Below are 18,755 nucleotides of genomic sequence, written 5' to 3' on the forward strand. Positions count from 1 at the left end.
CCATTTTGAATGAGGATACTGGGGAAAAAAAACCCAAACAAAACCCACATACTTTCCCCATTACCAAAAAAAAAAAAAAAAAAAAAAGCTTTACAACAGCTGCACAGACAAGACAGCTGGGGGTAGACAAATGACATCTGGCCGGGAAATAGATCCCATTGATAAGTATAACTGAGTGTTTCAGTGAAAATTGGCTTTGATTTGACTGAGTTATGAGCCTTTGAAAGTTACACTTTGTTCACACAATTAGTATGATTTGTATCATTTTACAGCATCCATCAGAGGAAAGTGAGTCTGCCCTGCATGGGGAGCAAGGAAGGACTCTTATGGGGACCTGGCTCATTCTTTGCCTCTTTTGTAAATGTACCTATTGGCTTAGGTCATGACAGCATGCACAGCCTGATACACACTTTATAAAATATGCCCTAAGAGCCTGATCCATAGTCCATTCAACTCCATGGAAGTCTAAGAACTTTCATTGCCTGTGCTTAAAATGCACGTTAAGCTTTGTATATTTAAGATACATACTTACAAAGGAGCCCTGCATCACGTAAGGTGACATTAGCCCCATGCAGGGAGCAAACATAAAGGCTACGTGCCTCATACTGGCCCATGCCCAGCAGCCAGTTTCAATTTCATTGAGAATTTTTGCCTCATTTGCTGGACATGAAGTACGTGCATGGGATGTAGGCAAGGGCTCTATATGAACCCTACCCTGTCTGGCTGTGTCCTGGGATACAGAGCAGAAACTGCACCACTCCTCAATGTGCAGAAGAGCGGCGTGTTCATATGGGTCCTCCAAGTGCATTGGACAGGACATGCCAGAGGTGTCTAATGTGTGATCTTTTTCTTAAAAAAGTCTAGACAATTAACTACATTAGAAGAACCTGAAGGCTGCATGATCAATCACTCAGCAGTCGGGAAATGCCAGCGAAGGTGTCATGTACAAACAACTCTGCTGCCTGTGCTTATACTCATGATCACAAAGAATGAGTTATTTCAGAGAGTGTACTTTTACTACTAACTGGTTGCATTGTATAAAGACTCAACATCTTGTATTAGTATTTTGTATTACAGTAACACCTAGAAGCGTCAAACAGACTGGGATCCCATTGCACTAGGTGCTGTACATATATTAGAGCAGTGGTTCCCAACCTTTTTTATACAGTAATTACTTGTTTAACACGTGCCCGCTTAACACATTTTTGCAATTGCACGATCTGTTTTTTTAGGGAACGTTTTTTGAATAACACGACTGTCCCTGAAATAACACGAAAATAATCAAGTGGCGGACCACTTTGCATGGCGGTATAAGTTGGTGAAAACAGTGGGGCTGTTTCTAGACTGGCCAGTTTTTCCGGAAAATCAGCTACTTTTCCGGAAAAACTTGCCAGTTGTCTACACTTGCTGCTTGAATTTCCGCAGAAGCACTGACGATCTCATGTAAGATTGTCAGTGTTCTTGCGGAAATACTATGCTGCTCCCGTTCGGGCAAAAGTCCTTTTGCGCAAAGCTTTTGCACAAAAGGGCCAGTGTAGACAGCCCAGATTTGTTTTCTGCAAAAAAGCCCCAATCGCGAAAATGGCGATCGGGGTTTTTTGCGGAAAAGCGTGTCTAGATTGGCACTGACGCTTTTCCACAAAAAGTGCTTTTGTGGAAAAGCGTCCATGCCAAGCTAGACACTCTGTTCCGAAAATGCTTTTAACAGAAAACTTTTCCGTTAAAAGCATTTCCGGAAAATCATGCCAGTGTAGACGTAGCCTGGTAATATGCATGAGTGGATGAATTCACATGGTCACAGTGCTCCTCTACTCACTCACATGTTTATCTTTGTGTTTTAACAAACCACGGCAACTTGTGTTTGCTATACCTTATGTTGCTAGATAGCTAATGTTGTCGCTGATGACCCAGCACCAACAAAAAATTGACTTTGCCACCACCACCTGAAATGCAACTCCCACCTTTTTCATTATTTTTAATAGGAAAATTGCATAGCACGTTTTCGCCTAGCACGAACATTTTCAGAAATGTATCTACAGTGTTAAATGAGGAATTACTGTACCTCAAACTGGCAAACTTAATCACAAACTTTTGGTGGATGGGCAACATTTTATTTGCATATTTGAATATTCATTATGCAAATAATGAATATTCAAATATGTAAATAAAATGTTACTCATCCACCAAAAGTTTGTGAATGGGTTTGCCAGTCCATGGTATAAAAATCCCTGGCCCCCAGTGACCTACAGTGCCAGCCCTAACCCTAGAGCTCCCCACCCCTCCACTATCCACTAGCACCTGCCACTGATCCCAGAATCCCCTGCACTCAACACTCCTGTGCCAGCCTCCTGCCCTCAGTACCCTCCAGTGCCAGCCCCTCATCCCAAACACCTCAGTGCCAGCCTCCTGCCCTCACCCACCAGACCTCCCAGTACCAACCTCCTGTTTCCAGAGCCTCACTGCACCCAACTCCCCCAGGTCCCCCCCCGTGCCAGCTCCCTATCTCAGATGCCTCAGTGCCCCCTGTGCCATCCTCCTGCCTCTTAGAGCCCCCACCCCTTAGAGCTCCCCATACTAGCTCTGCCCCCAGACCCCCAGTATTAGTTTCATACCCAGAGCCCCTCAGTGCCAGCCCCCTGCCTCTTAGAGCTCCCCACTCCCCAAGCCCCCGAGCACTAGCCCCACTACCAGAGCCCCCAGTGCCTGCCCCACCCCCTCACCTAGCCCTGTGCTAGTGCCCAGGTGGCGGCTGCTCTAAGGCTGCTGTGCCAGGCTCTAAGCAGCTCTCCTGTGTCTCAGCAAACTGCTCTTCCGCATCTTGGAGTAGACACCGACCCTGCCTGATGCTGGTTGGCTGAGAGGCAGGGCAGGACACACCTCTTCCAACAGCCATGGCGGGAGGGGAGCCATTGGGCAGTGTACCTGAGCCCCGTCTCCCAGAACTGCAGCTGTCCAGCAGTCAGTGGTTTGCGGCCCAGCATGGCTCTGCGGCCCAGAGGTTGGGAATTGCCATATTGGAGCATTTCCTGTCCAAAGGAATTTATCATCTTAAACCCCAAGTTACCCTGACAGATTTGAGCAGGTGAGTAATCCCATTAACTTCAAGTCCAGACACTTTTATAGGCCCTCTGCATTGGAATGATTTTGTGGCACAACACTGGGCACATGCCGAAGTACATTGCTGAACGCGAGCCTCAAAAATTTGCATGGGGTTTTGAAATTTTAGCCACAAAATGGTCTCTTCCCCACAAGCAAGATGTTGCTGAAAATTATCAACAGTGTCAAAGTTTCCTATTATTTTTGCAAAAGAACAGTTTTTAAGTTTTATTTTAAGTAGTTCAAATGATTGAATTTTTCTTTATTAAAAGCATGATTCAATAAGAAAAAAAATGCACCGTTTGGTAAACAAAAATGTAATGACTTACAAGAAAACTTTGAAAAAAATTGATAACATTAAAAAATTCAATAAAAATGTTTTTTAAAACACTGCAACACAGAAATCTTGAAAATAGAAGTGTTTTTGCAGAATATTTTCCTCCTCTATCTCACATGCTTTATTTTTATAAAATAACCTTCAAGGATTCTGATTGTCTAGCATAGGGGTAGTATACAGTAATACAACCTGCTGAATTTCAGTTTCAGAAAATTGTGGTTATATATATTTGATTTGAAAATTAGTTTGTGATCAAACAATATCATTATGCATAAAGGGAAGAGTTCAGTTTGCACTGTGGACTTCAGCATATCTTGACTTTTGAGTGTGTATTACCTATTCTTAATGATACTTTGAGTGCTTACTGCTTCTAGGGTGAAAGTCACGCTGGGCAGTAGATTAGAATAAGGTATATGCACTGCTTAGCCTCTGATTTTAAGAGATTTCCCATCTCTTGTAAGATCTCAAAAGTGTCTTGGGTGTGCAGAACCTATTCGGAGTGATGACTTTCACCCCAGTGTGATTTTTCAATGGGATTTAAAGTTACTGATTCCATTTACTACAGTCCATCATTTGCTAAGCGTCCTGTAAAGAGTTCCTGTTTTAAACATGCTCATATCTTGCCTGTATTGAATTAAATACACAACAGGTGGATAAGCAGTGGTAAGAGGGGAATAGTTGGAAAATTAATCAATCTTAAGCTTTTATTTAGCTGGGTGACTCATCCAACACAAACGTTTTTGCTAAAAAAGAACGAGTCATTCACAAGGTGAAAACTATAAATAAAGACAAAGACAGAGAGGAACTGGGGCTAGAACATGAAGGCTGTGTCTAGACTGGCCAGTTTTCTGGAAAATCAGCTGCTTTTCCGGAAAAACTTGCCAGCTGTCTACACTGGCCGCTTGAATTTCCGCAAGAACACTGACGATCTCATGTAAGATTGTCAGTGTTCTTGCGGAAATACTATGCTGCTCCCATTTGGGCAAAAGCCCTCTTGCGCAAATCATTTGCGCAAGAGGGCCAGTGTAGACAGCACAGTACTGTTTTGCGCAAAAAAGCCCTGATGGCTAAAATGACGATTGGGGCTTTTTTGCGCAAAACCGCGTCTAGATTGGCACGGACGCTTTTCCGCAAAAAGTGCTTTTGCGGAAAAGCGTTCATGCCAATCTAGATGCTCTTTTCCGAAAATGCTTTTAATGGAAAACTTTTCCATTAAAAGCATTTCCGAAAAATCATGCCAGTCTAGACGTAGCTCAACTGATGTAAATCAGCATGGCTCCATTGACTTCAGTGGGAGTCCAACCTATCATGGCCAGATTCTCAGCTCGTACAGAGTTTCCTTTACACGTAAGTGAGAAATAGGACAGGACTCTATGTGCAGAGTAAATATTACGTCAGCTCAGAATCTAGCCCTGGATGTTTATTTTATTCATCAAGCTCTCTCCTTTTCCCACTGAAGTCAAAAGGGTTATGCACATTTAAACACTTGAGGATTTGGTCCTTTAGACTGGGATTTGCTCACAGGATTTGAGCACCTTCTTGGGGAAAAAATGCCAGGCTGAAGTGCAGTAAGAGCTCATTCAAGTCAATGACAAAACTCATTAATTTCAATGGTACAGGATCGGCGCCTAACAACTGAACTCCCATTAAAGCCTAAAGGAGTTTATCAACCAGAGACCCAGAATTTGACTCTTAATATTTATTCTGTACACAGAATAAATCCTACACCCACTGCCACCAAAAGGAGAAGAGTCAGGCCTAGACTCTGTTTGCCCAATTAACAAAATTTTCCTTTTAAAGAGACAATTTACAAAAATTACACCTACTTAAAAACTTTCAGAAAGATGATCAATATTAATCCACGAGTGGATGTTAATTAGTATCTCATTTCTGAAGCCAAATACCATCAAACTGGTAAACCACTTTTAACCTTACTTCCAGGTAAATTATGTTTGGTTGCCCTTTTATTTCACATGCTTTGTATACAAATGAGCAGAAACTCCCGGTAGACTCCACTGAAAGGTTAGCAGTTGCACACAGCATCTTAGATGAATGTTAGAAATCTACTCAATACAAATGAGCATTTCAGCAAAGAGCACTTATATTTGATTAATAGGGACAAATTTCACTTTGATGGGAGCACAGAAGGTACAATGGCGAAAGCGGCTGTTAATCATGGTGTCAAGGTGTCAGCAGTTAAGTATTGTGTACTCCAGCATCGTAACTATTGTTATGACATCAAAACGGGTCTCCGGAATGGATGGTCTGCAATCCACATTTAATCCACTTTTAAAGACAAGCACATTCATGCAGGAGTGTAATGAGGAACCGGTCCCTCATTTACAATCTTTCCAGTCCACAGACTGTCAAAACATCTTCTGAGGAGTTGGGCAGATTTGTCACATTTCTCTCCCCTGATGCTAAGTCATCATTTAACTATTAAAGTGAGCAACTTAGGGTTGTCTCAGTGGGACAAATGAAAAAGAAAAACTCCAATGAAAGCTATAGGCATATGTTTGGAGAGGCCAATAGCATCAATGTTCTTGTGGACTTTTTGGTGGGGAAAATAAAAAAAAGATCATGAAATCACATGCCCATTCCAAAGCCAACTAAAGTTAGTGAATCTTTCCAGGCACTTCAGGGAGCTTTGGATCAGTCCCAAAGAGAACAGACGAAACAAAGAAGGGGTGAGATTGGTTTAGAGCCTACCATCTAGTCAGATCTGGACTCGCACTCTTCTTTCATTCATGCATTCTTACTAGTTGTGGTTACTTCCTTTCACAAGGACTCTACCAATATCTCTCCATCACTTAGTCCCTTCAGTCTTAGGGCTGGTCTATGCTACTGGGGGGATCTAAGTTAAACAATTTCAGCTACATGAATAATGTAGCTGAAGTCAATGTACTTAGATCTACTTACTGTAGTGTCTTTACCACAGTGTGTTGATGGGAGAAGCTCTCCCATTGACTCCCGTTGCACTTCTTGTTGTGGTGGTATACCAGAGTCAATGCTGAAAGCAATCAGCAGTGGATTTATTGCATCTATACTAAACACGATAAATCAACTTCTGCTGGATCAATCGCTGCTCATTGATATTGCTGGTAGTGTAGACATACACGTAGTCGGATTCAAAGAGGGACTGGACATTGTGCAGCTACAAGAATATTTAGAGTTGTAACAGTTAATGCAAACATTTCTGCAATGGATAGAAACTTCATGCTTCAAGTTTTAAAACTAGTGTCTAACTACTCAGCGCTAAAATGAGAGAAGTGATTATACACAACTGTCTCCGGTGGTGTTCTTATACTGGTCTCTGAAGTAGCTGGTACTGGCCACTGTCCGAGACAGGAAACTGGACTAGATGAACTATGGCTCTTATCCATTGTGGCAATTCCTATGTTCTCGTGATTTAAGTGGTGAAAGTGTCGCAAGATGGCTCTCTACACTGGTGTGAGTTCCATTGCAATACAGCTATCCCAGCAGAAGGACTGTTGCCAGAAGAAATTGCTTCACAGTAGGGCTGTGTCTACACTGGGCCACTTATTCCAGAAAATCAGCCGCTCTTCCGGAATAAGCTGCGAGCTGTCTACACTGGCCCCTTGAATTTCCGGAAAAGCACTGACGATCTACTGTAAGAAATCAGCTGCTTTTCCGGAAAAACTATGCTGCTCCCGCTCGGGCAAAAGTCCTTTTTCCGGAAAACTGTTTCAGAAAAGGGCCAGTGTAGAGAGCCCAGTAGTCTTTTCCTCAAAAAAAGCCCCGATTGCGAAAATGGCGATCGGGGCTTTTTTCCAGAAAAGCGCGTCTACATTGGCCATGGACGCTTTTCCGGAAAAAGGGCTTTTCCAGAAAAGCATCCTGCCAACGTAGACGCTCTTTTTCCAGAAATACTTATAACGGAAAACTGTTCCGTTTTAAGCATTTCCAGAAAATCATGCCAGTGTAGACGTAGCCTAGGAGTTTTGCCAGTGTAGTTACTGGCATAGCTATAGCAACAACCTCTTCCCAGTGTAGCCAATGGCTTAGAACCAGAGAGGGGCTCTCTTATTCAGGATGACATTTCTGGCCGTTTTAAAATTATCTTCCCCGTGTGATGCATGTGGCTCATTGGGACATTTCAAAGCACAGATTACTTTGAAATCTCTCTCATTGTGATTGTCACAGCTTGACAGCCCTAAATTTTCTCATCTGCAAACTTCTTTTGCTATAATTCGGTAAGCCAAATTATTACCATGGGCTTCCATGAATAGCATTTCAAAGCTACTTCACATGTTTTCTTATTTTAGGTTTGGCAGAATAAATGTTGGGCTAAGCGGAATAAGGCAGGAGAGACACGATCAGTTGCTCAATTAAGAAACAAAATTTAGTTAAACAGTTTATGCTTCCAGTATAGCAGAGATATGCACCTCTCTTAGCAATGATGGTAGTCTCTCTGGGATCCCTCAAATTGAGATTTCCCCTTGGATGCGTACAACTGATGAGTGTGAAGATGAGAAATTGGGCCAATTCTGGCAAGGAACACTCTCTGGCAGTGGCTACACGAGAGGCCTCTATCTCTGTCGGTGACACCGATGTGGGCCTGGGTATACTCCTTCCAATGGGCTCTCTGATCTTCTTCATGGAGACATCGCTGACCTTCCAAATCCTATTTGCTAAGGTGGTGGAATCTCCCTCTCTGGAGATATTTAAGAACAGGTTAGATAGACATCTGTCAGGGATGGTGTAGACGGAGCTTGGTCCTGCCTTGAGGGCGGGGGGCTGGACTCGATGACCTCTCGAGGTTCCTTCCTGTCCTGTTATTCTATGATTCTATGATTCTATGATAAGCTTTCACTCTTGACTCATTCAAATCACTCCTAATGATTCGCTTGTGCAGCATTGCTTACAAGAATGACTCCATTTACCCGTACAAATTACACCATCAAGTTGAACAAATGTCTAAATGGAATAATTGTATAATCATGTAACTGTAACCCCGGGCTTCCCTTCCTGGTGTATATTTTATCTTCACTTGTCTATCAAGTCCATTATTCCAGCTCCCATCCAGCCAAGCATAGGCATAGCTTTAAGTGCTTTTGTCATATGTGGAAGTCATGCTTAAAGTTGCACATGAACGGGGCTGAATTTGAATAGCAAGTCTGGTAGAGGAAATGGCACCTTTTACTTCATCCTTTCCAGGCATTCAGGCTTTTTGTATAAATAGAACTCATTTCTACAGCTATTAGAGCTAGAGATGTAATGAAGCATTGGGTAATAATTCTATCAATGATCTCGAGGTGTTTGCTCATTATGCAAAAGCAAATGAGCCACAGAATTTGCTCTAACAGTGGAGAGCAGAATCTCAGCAGTTTCCTTCTAAAAAAGAGACAGAAAATGTGGAGATACAGGAGCTGAAGAAATATAGCTCTCCAGTAGGCTAGCAAAACTTGTAGCCCATGAGGTCCTTTACTGTAAGCAGCTCTAGCAACTTCACATTTGGCCGGTGGACACCAACCGGCATGTTTGAAAACGCTCTTCATTTTTAGAAGAATGGGTTAAAAGACAATGACCAGACGGAACCACCTTTGAACTATTCTTATGTAAACTAGGTTTTCACAAGTAAGAAACTCCACCAGACTCAGATTCATAGACTTTAAAATCAAACAGGGACCATCATGATCATCTAGATTTACTTCTGGCACATTGCAGACCACAGAACCTCACCCACCCACTCCTGTAACAGACCCCTACCTTCTGGATGAGTTACTGAAGTCCACAAATCCTGGTTTAAAGACTTCAAGTTACAGAGAATTCACCATTTACACTAGTTTAAATCTGCACGCAACACATTCCTCATATGGCAGGGAAGGTGTCCCTCCCAGACTCTGCCAATCTGATCCAGGAGAAAGTTCCTTTTTGACTCCAATTATGACAGCTAGTCTCTGAGCTTGAGGCCAAAACTCAATAGCCAGACTATTGGGAAAGAACCTTCTGTAGTAATTTAGGGTATGTCTACACTACACCTCATTTTACGAGGATTAAGCCTAGTTCGAACTAGCCAGTTCGAATTAAGGGGTGTGTAGCCCCTTAATTCGAACTAGTGGGAGGCTAGCCCTCCCCAGCTTTCCCTGGTGGCCACTCTGGCCAACACCAGGGAAACTCTATTGCCCCCCTCCCGGCTCCGGACCCCTTAAAGGGGCACGGGCTGGCTACGATGCCCATGCCAGGTGCAAGCCTGCCAGCACCCAGCCAGCAGACCCTGCACCTGGCACGGATCGAGCCACCCACCCGATGCCCCCCAGCCCTCCCCCTCTTCCCGGGACCAGGCTGGCGACTCCCGGGAGCTTGCCCGGGACCGCAAGAGGCGGGCACCCGCCTGGGCTAGTGCGGACATCGTGGACTTCGTCCATGATCTCCGCACTAGGCACAGGAAAGTGGCCATCTAGGGCAGGAGAGCTGCCAGCCTGGCCACCCAGGAGCAGGTGTGCATGAAAATCAAGGGGGTCCATTGAGACCCCCGACCCTGAGCCCTGAGCTTACAATGGCCGTCCTGGGTCAGACCAAAGGTCCATCTAGCCGAGTAGCCTGTCTGCCGACAGTGGCCAACCCTAGAAACCTTGGAGGGGATGGACCGAAGACAGTGACCAAGCCATTTGTCTCGTGCCATCCCTCTCCAGCCTTCCACAAACCTTGGGCAGGGACACCACTCCTACCCCCTGGCTAATACCACTCCATGGACCCAACCTCCATGACTTGATCTCACGTCCCTTTAAACTCTGTTCCACTTCTAGCCTTCACAGCCTCCTGCAGCAAGGAGTTCCACAGGTTGACTCTTTGCTTTGTGAAGAAGAACTTTCTGTTACTATTTTGAAGCCTGCTACCCATTGCTTTCCTTTGGTGTCCTCTAGTACTTCTTTATGGGAACTAATGAAGAACTTTTCTTGATGCACCCTCTCCACCCCACTCCTGCTTTTAGAGACCTCTATCCTGTCCCCCCTCCGTCTCCTCTTTTCTAAGCTGAAAAGTCCCAGTCTCTTTAGCCTCTCTTCATATGGGACCTGTTCCCAACCTCTGATCATTGTAGTTGCCCTCCTCTCTCCCAGCCTCTCTCTTCCTCTCTCCCACCTCCTTTTCCCAGTCTCCCCCAGTTTTGTTCAATAAAGACAGATTCCATTTTTGAACACAATTGTCCTTTATTTTGTACATCAAGAAAAGGGGCTAGGGAAGGGTAAGTGGAAGGAGGTGAGGGAGGAATGGGGTACGAGCCCCCGATGAGGAGGACTGGGCTGGCTCTGCGGGCTTCTGGGGGTGGAAGCTCTCCTGCAGCCCCCCAATTGTCCCCTCTCCCCAGATGGCAGCCTGTGGCAAGTGCAGCCGGTCTGATGGCTGAGTGCTGTGATGTGCTCAGTGTGGGCACTCCGGGAAATCCAAGCCAGGACTGCTTTGCAAGCGGGGCACCCCTGAGAACTGTCTGTCCGGGGTGGGGCTCGGGTCCCTTTAAGCGCAGCCCTCGGCTAGCCTGAGACAGCATCTCCACGCTCTAAGTCCTCCTCTGATGCCCTGCCGGCACTGCTTCCGGCCATCCTTAAGCCCGGTTCAGGGTCCACTTAATGTGGACATGCTAGTTTGAATTAGCAAAACGCTAATTCGAACTAGTTTTTAGTTCTAGACGCGTTAGTTCGAATTAGCTTAGTTCGAATTAACTAATTCGAACTAAGTTAGTTCGAATTAGCGCTGTAGTGTAGACATACCCTTAGGGTACGTCTACACAGCTGTGTTATTTCGGAATATCTGATGTTATTCCAAAATAACATAGTTCGCGTTTACACGACAAACAGTGGATGGCCAGTTTATACATAAGACTCATGAGGCTCAAAGTTCCATCTTTAAAAATGGGATTTATGGTTAGAAAAGCAGAAATAATTTTTTAGCACATTTGCAGGTGCTATACAACATAGCCCCATAAAACTGAAGTCCTTCCTTGAGTTTACAACAAGGCTCTGTCAAAGTCATGGTCTGTGGGCCATGTATGTCCGGAGAATATTCGCAAGCCAGCCTGGGTGTCTTGGTGATTGGGGGGGCGGAGGGCATGTCCATCCCCATCCCCATCCCCATCCCCATCCCCATCCCCAAGCTCCGCCCCTTTCTATGTGGAGCCTGGTGCGGGGCAGCAGCAGTGGCCAGGCCTCCCTGCCCTCTCTGTGGTAGCGGGAACCACGGGGAAGTGGAGTGAGTACACTGGCCGAGCGCACTCCACTTCCCTGCAGCTCTCTGAATGTTCAGTACCTGTTCTTTAGATTATTCTGCTGAGTGAGATTAACCTAATTTTGGAGTTTTGCCACATTAGAGAAGATTTTTTTCCTCGTCTGCCAGATTGTTGCTGCTAGCTATTTTAACAGCCTCAGTGTGAAGATCATTTTAAAGCGAGCGAGCGTTTAGAAAGCAGGGTTCAGGAACATCAGTGGATGAAGACGTAAAGCAGCTATGGATACAAACATTAAAGAGTGAGGCTCTTAGAGCTGGAACTGCACATGACTCTCTTCTTGAAGACACAACCATGCTTGTCATCTGGTTTAGAAGATCCTGTCATGGGAGCATCTTGGAACGGTTCACAGTTAATGACCAGAAGACGTACAAAAGAATAGAAAAACGGGAAAGCTCAGCAGATGCCATGCGGAAAGCAAAGCTTTAGCTTGTCCCAGCTGGAAGTTGGGAAATGGGTCGTTGTAACTAAGAAATGGTGGCACCTGTCCAAACCTGCCTGTTCTCAAGGCTGCTGGAACAATTTTTATAGTGGGGGTGCTGAGAACCCTGAATATAATGGAAACCATTTCAAGCCAGGGGGCTCAACAGCAACCACAGACCCTAGTTCCAGTACCTATGCCTATTCCATAGAGCTGCTTACTTCCCCCTGCCCCCATTTTTGGTTTGGTCTGAATAACTTTAACAACAAATTATTTTTTGGCAAAAGTGAGATTTTTTTGCCAAGAAAAAAAAATAATTTGATTAAACTTATTATCACTAAAAAAAACCCCAGAAAGTAAAAATAATTGTGTTTTCACAAACCAATTTAAAAAAAATCTTGAAGACTAAGGTATTGTTCAACTGACTCTACTCTTTTGTGCTCACGTAGGAGCTTTACGTAGTCAGAAAGTCCACTGCAGAGGAAAGAAGAATAAGTAACGAGAAGAAAGGAGGATGCCTTCTTATTTTAGGGCTGGATGCTCAGAAGGAGCTAGGAATCTAACTTCTGTTTAGGTTCCTAACTTCCACTGAGATCAATGAAGAAAGATCTGCTGCACTCAATTTAGCCAGTGAAAAGAATATTTAAGAGGAATGTTCCTACAACCTTTATCAAGCACCCATCACCCTGGTATGTAGGCACCAGCTGTAGTGTTATAAAACCTCTGCACACTCAGAGCAGGAACTGATATTGTCACTCAAAAGTGAGTGTAAACATGCCATGAGGTTAAGGTCTGAGTGAGCAGCCTCTTGATACTCTGATTCCACTCTGCAGCAGCATGGGAGGGAATCCTTTGAAGGACGTAAGTGTCAAGGCACGAAGTGACCAGCTAACATTCCATTACTCTTTCTACGTTGCTAGCAAATACTAGTGATGGGTTCACACTGCTAGATCATGGGGCTTGTTGCCCTTTCTCAAAGCACTCCCTGAAGCATGTTGCGAAAAGACGCCACCATCTCTCCTTCTTTTGATCCATCGTCTCATCTCCCCGCCCCTGTTTGTAATTTTTTAAAAACAAACTCTTGGTTTTGCTTCCCTCCCCTCACTCACTGTCCTACTCACCAGGTGCCTGCTTGCTACCCATGGGACGTCAGAAGATGGAAAGCAGGCCTGGTGATGGCTCTGGGGAGCTGCCTTGCATGTGCCTCCAAGGTTGTGTTGTGGCTGAGGGTTGCATGAGCGGAGAGAAGAAACGCTTGGATCACTCCAACTTTTTAAACTGGAGTTAGTACTGGGGCTTACCACGTTCTCCTGCTGAAACAGAAACAGGGAGGCAAGGACTAGGGGAGTCCTGAATCTGCAGGTAATTTGGAACAGGAGTACGTGGCAGGCAGGTTGATCCAGCCTCACAGTTTCCTGTACCCACTAATAATTTTGTCTGCCTCATGCTTTCCCAGCCCCAGACGAGTGACATATCCTGTGGGTGAGGAAGCACTTTCATATACCTGTCCTCCTGGTTTTCCCCCTTTGATTTTGGATATAAACAAACAGCAAGCTTACAGCAAAGTTAAACCCATTGTATTCCAGACTAGGATGCTAAAGGTTGTGGGTAAAGGCAACTATAGGGGACCACACATCAGAAAAAAGCAACAATGCAATGTCCATAAGAGGATTATAACTAGATGGAGTGAAGTATCAGAGGGGTAGCCGTGTTAGTCTGAATCTGCAAAAGCGACGAGGAGTCCTGTGACACCTTATAGACTAACTGAAGTGTAGGAGCATAAGCTTTCGTGGGCAAAGACCCACTTCATCAGATGCATGTGAGGAGGTGGCCAAGGACTTACAAATGTCACCCAGCCTCTAGAAATTCTCTTGGCAACTCCAAGCGGCTTCTGGCTACTGTTGCTGTGTTACAAGCAGATGCAGCTAATAGGAATTACTCTGAGTGATAGACAAGGGACCAGGCTGGGAACAGCCAGTGAATATTCAAGGAGAGGAAGAAGTGAAATTGGATTTCTTTTAAGAGAGAATTAACTGCAACGAGCTCCTCCAAGGAGCGGAAAAGCTCAGCTCATAGAAGTGCTTAAACTCGGTGTCATTACTGGGCCAAAACGCAGAAACACATGCAAGGGGGAGCCCAACCTTTTGCAAAGTAAAGATCAGTGCATGTTACAGAAAGAGGCTAAATCAGTTTATAAAGGGCACTAGCCCATCCAGGATATTTATTCCTGCCTCTGTAATTTCCACTCCAATGCATCTGACAAAGTGAGTCTTTGTCCACAAAAGCTCATGTGCAAATAAATCTTAGTCTCTAAGGGTATGTCTACACTACAGAGTTAATTCGAACTAACGGATGTTAGTTCGAATTAACTTTGATAGGTGCTACACTAGTGCTCCGCTAGTTCAAACTTAATTCGAACTAGCAGAGCGCTTAGGTCGAACTAGGTAAACCTCATTCTACGAGGACTAAGCCTAGTTTGAACTAGCTAGTTTGAATTAAGGGGTGTGTAGCCCCTTAATTCGAACTAGTGGGAGGCTAGCCCTCCCCAGCTTTCCCTGGTGGCCACTCTGGCCAACACCAGGGAAACTCGTATGCCCCCCTCCCGGTCCCGGAGCCCTTAAAGGGCCACGGGCTGGCTACGGTGCCCGTGCTAGGTGCAAGCCTGCCAGCACCCAGCCAGCAGACCCTGCACCTGGCACGGATCGAGCCAGCCACCCGATGCCCCCCAGCCCTCCCCCTCTTCCCGGGACCAGGCTGACGGCTCCCGGGAGCTTGCCCGGGACCGCAAGAGGCGGGCACCCGCCTGGGCTAGTGTGGACATCGTGGACCTTGTCCATGATCTCCGCACTAGGCACAGGAAAGTGGCCGTCTAGGGCAGGAGAGCTGCCAGCCTGGCCACCCAGGAGCAGGTGTGCATGAAAAATCAAGGTGGTCCACTAAGACCCCCTGACCCTGAGCCCTGAGCTTACAATGGCCGTCCTGGGTCAGACCAAAGGTCCATCTAGCCCAGTAGCCTGTCTGCCGACAGCGGCCAACCCTAGGGACCCTGGAGGGGATGGACCGAAGACAGTGACCAAGCCATTTGTCTCGTGCCATCCCTCTCCAGCCTTCCACAAACCTTGGCCAGGAACACCACTCCTACCCCCTGGCTAATAGCACTCCATGGACCCAACCTCCATGACTTGATCTCACGTCCCTTTAAACTCTGTTCTAGTTCTAGCCTTCACAGCCTCCTGCAGCAAGGAGTTCCACAGGCTGACTCTTTGCTTTGTGAAGAACAACTTTCTGTTACTACTTTGAAGCTACGCATTCCTTTCCTTTGGTGTCCTCTAGTCCTTCCTTATGGGAACTAATGAAGAACTTTTCTTGATGCACCCTCTCCACCCCACTGCTGCTTTTAGAGACCTCTATCCTGTCCCCCCTCCGTCTTCTCTTTTCTAAACTGAAAAGTCCCAGTCTCTTTAGCCTCTCTTCATAGGGGACCTGTTCCCAACCTCTGATCATTTTAGTTGCCCTCCCCTCTCCCAGCCTCTCTCTTCCCCTCTCCCACCTCCTTTTCCCAGTCTCCCTGAGTTTTGTTCAATAGAGAGATTCTATTTTTGACCACACGTTTTCTTTATTTTGTACATCAGGAAGGGGGGCTAGGGAAGGATAAGTGGAAGGAGGTGAGGGAGGAATGGGGTACGAGCCCCCGATGGGGGGGACTGGGCTGGCTCTGCGGGCTGCTCGGGGTGGAAGCTCTCCTGCAGCCTCCCAATTGCCCCCTCTCCCCAGATGGCAGCCTGCGGCAAGTGCAGCCGGGCTGATGGCCGAGTGCTGTGATGTGCCCAGTGTGGGCACTCAGGGCACTCCAAGACAGGACTGCTTTGCAAGCAGGGCACCCCTGAGAACTGTCTGTCCGGGGTGGGGGTCGGGTCCCTTTAAGCACAGCCCTCGGCTAGCCTGAGGCAGCAGCTCCACGCTCTAAGTCCTCATCTGATGCCCTGCCGGCACTGCTTCCGGCCATCCTTAACCCCGGTTCAGGGTCCACTTAATGTGGACATGCTAGTTCGAATTAGCAAAACGCTAATTTGAACTAGTTTTTTAGTCTGTATGCGTTAGTTCGAATTAGCGCTGTAGTGTAGACATACCCTAAGATACCACAGGACTTCATGGGGACAGCTACACAGAAGGGCTACGTCTAGACTGACATGATTTTCCGGAAATGCTTTTACGGAAAAGTTTTCTGTTAAAAGCATTTTCGGAAAAGAGCGTCTAGATTGGCACGGACGTGTTTCTGCAAAAGCACTTTTTGCAGAAAAGCATCCATGGCCAATCTAGACGCGCTTTTCCGCAAAAAAGCCCTGATCGCCATTTTCGTGATCGGGGCTTTTTTGCAGAAAACAAATCTGAGCTGTCTACACTGGCCCTTTTGTGCAAAAGTTTTGCGCAAAAGGGACTTTTGCCCGAATGGGAGCAGCATAGTATTTCCGCAAAAAGCACTGATTTCTTACTGTAGGAAGTCAGTGCTTTTGCGGAAATTCAAGCAGCCAGTGTAGACAGCTGGCAAGTTTTTCTGGAAAAGCGGCTGATTTCCCAGAAAAACTGGCCAGTCTAGACACAGCCCTGGGCGAAAGCTGAAATAAGTTATGCAACTTGAGCTATATCAATTGTGTAGCTTAAGTCAAAAGAGCTTATTTCCGCTTTTGGCGCTGTCTAGACAGCAGGAACTCCGAGGCAGAGCATTCTTCCTTCGACTTCTCTTACTCCTCTTAAAATGAGGGTTACAGGAGTCGGAGTAAGAAGTCCTCCAGTTCACCATTGTTTCAACATTATGTCGAAATAACTGCTTGTAGTGTAAACACGGAGTATGTTATGTCAGTTATTCCAAAATAACACTGCTGTGTAGACGTACTCCCTGTGGTTTTTGCACTAACACAGCTACCCCTCTGATAACTCAACCACCCTGCAGATGATTCCCTCCGCTGGGCCTGTGAGCAGGTCATCTCTCTTCTGGCGTGTCCCCACCTCTATAGAATCTGTCTGCTCACGAGTGGGGAGGCTGGGGCTGGTTCCACACTGGCTCCCATCAGGGGAGGGCAGTATTAAATTCTGCCCAGAGCCTGCCATGTCCCCTGCTGGGGGAGGCACTCCAGGAGACGTGACAGTTGTGTGCCTCATCCCCATTGCCTCCCTTCGGCCATCTCCCTGACTGGCTGTGCCTGCTTGGGCACTGCCGGATGCCCTCAGGCCAGAGAGGGCAGCAGCAAGTAGTGCTGCTGTGTTCCTGTAGCAGGTGACTTTCTCTCAGGGGGAACTTCAGCTAGCAGGGTTGGACTAGAGCTGGGGCCATGTTTTCTACCTGGCTTCTCCACCTGTATCCACCGTGAAGATAATTTGGGTGCCTAAGTTTCTAGCTTATAGGATCACTCATATACTTAGGCAGCTGAGTTATATTGGCTACGGGCATAAATAACTCAGGAAGCATAGAGGTCAAAGTGGAGTTGTAGGGAGTCAACACTCATAGGATCAAACCCTTGAATGTCTAAGACCAGGTCCTCAGCTGGTGTAATCAGTGTTGATTTTAGCGGCTCACTAACCCCACCCACTCTAATAAAATGTTATTTGAGTTTATTATAGAAGCTTCTTAGCAAGGAAGACTGGATTGGAAGCTTATAAAATACGTCTGTAATTGAAGAGCACTTAGCGTATAATTATGACTATTTACTTAATGTGAGCCAAGCAGCTTTATGGAAAGGTGGGTTAGAGCAGAGATAGAAATAGTCAGGGCCAGATTCTCAGCTGGCCTCAATTGGTGCATCTCCACTGGTATCAGCAAAACAAAGTCACTTCACTCCCAGCTGTGTATGTGACTTGAAATATGCACTCTTCTACCCACAGCTCTCGGTTATGCCTGCAGACCTGCACCAAGTCCATGGCTGCTGTATGGGCATAGCTGGGGGCAGCACAGAGCCCCACATGTTTACCAACGACTGGACTTTTTAGTTTTAAATCTTCCGTGCACTCTGTCAGGTTACATCGGGTCATGTCGTGCCAGGCACTGGCAGGTCACAAATGACACAGAGGGATGTAACAGCATGTGGCATGGAGTGTCTGCAAGCAACAAAAAAGAAAATGTCTAAAAAGTGGTTTTTTACATATTCTAATCCAAGAGGTGGAAAGTCACAGTGCCTCAGAGAACCACCAAAATAGGAGCCAGCAGAACATAAATGTCTTATCTCCCTGCCCCCGTCCTTTGGCCAGGATGTGGAGTTGGAGAGTCTCTAAAGCAAAGAAAAACAGTCAATTTTTTTTAACTGTTGGAGGGTTCCCCCCATGCAGATTAAACAAAAAGGGATTTCTTCCCCTATCCATCTATTAACTGCAGAGGGACCCACCGATAATATGGAGTAGAGTCCATTTTAAAAATTGATCAAAATAAATTGATTCTTGGAGGCAGCATATTCCCCAGTCTCCTGGCCTTGCTGTAGGTTTCTGCCTCTGTTTGTTGTTTGACTTTCCAGCTCTGTAAATTGGATCAAGAGTTTTTATCCTTCTTGGGAAAATGCACTCTTTCTTTTAGCTCTAAGAGCCTGATCCTGCAGCACTTAGGTATCAGAGGGTATGTCTACACTACAAAGTTAATTCGAACTAACAAACGTTAGTTCGAATTAACTTTA

Source organism: Pelodiscus sinensis, chromosome 7 (assembly GCF_049634645.1).
Source record: "Pelodiscus sinensis isolate JC-2024 chromosome 7, ASM4963464v1, whole genome shotgun sequence".
NCBI lineage: Eukaryota > Metazoa > Chordata > Testudines > Trionychidae > Pelodiscus > Pelodiscus sinensis.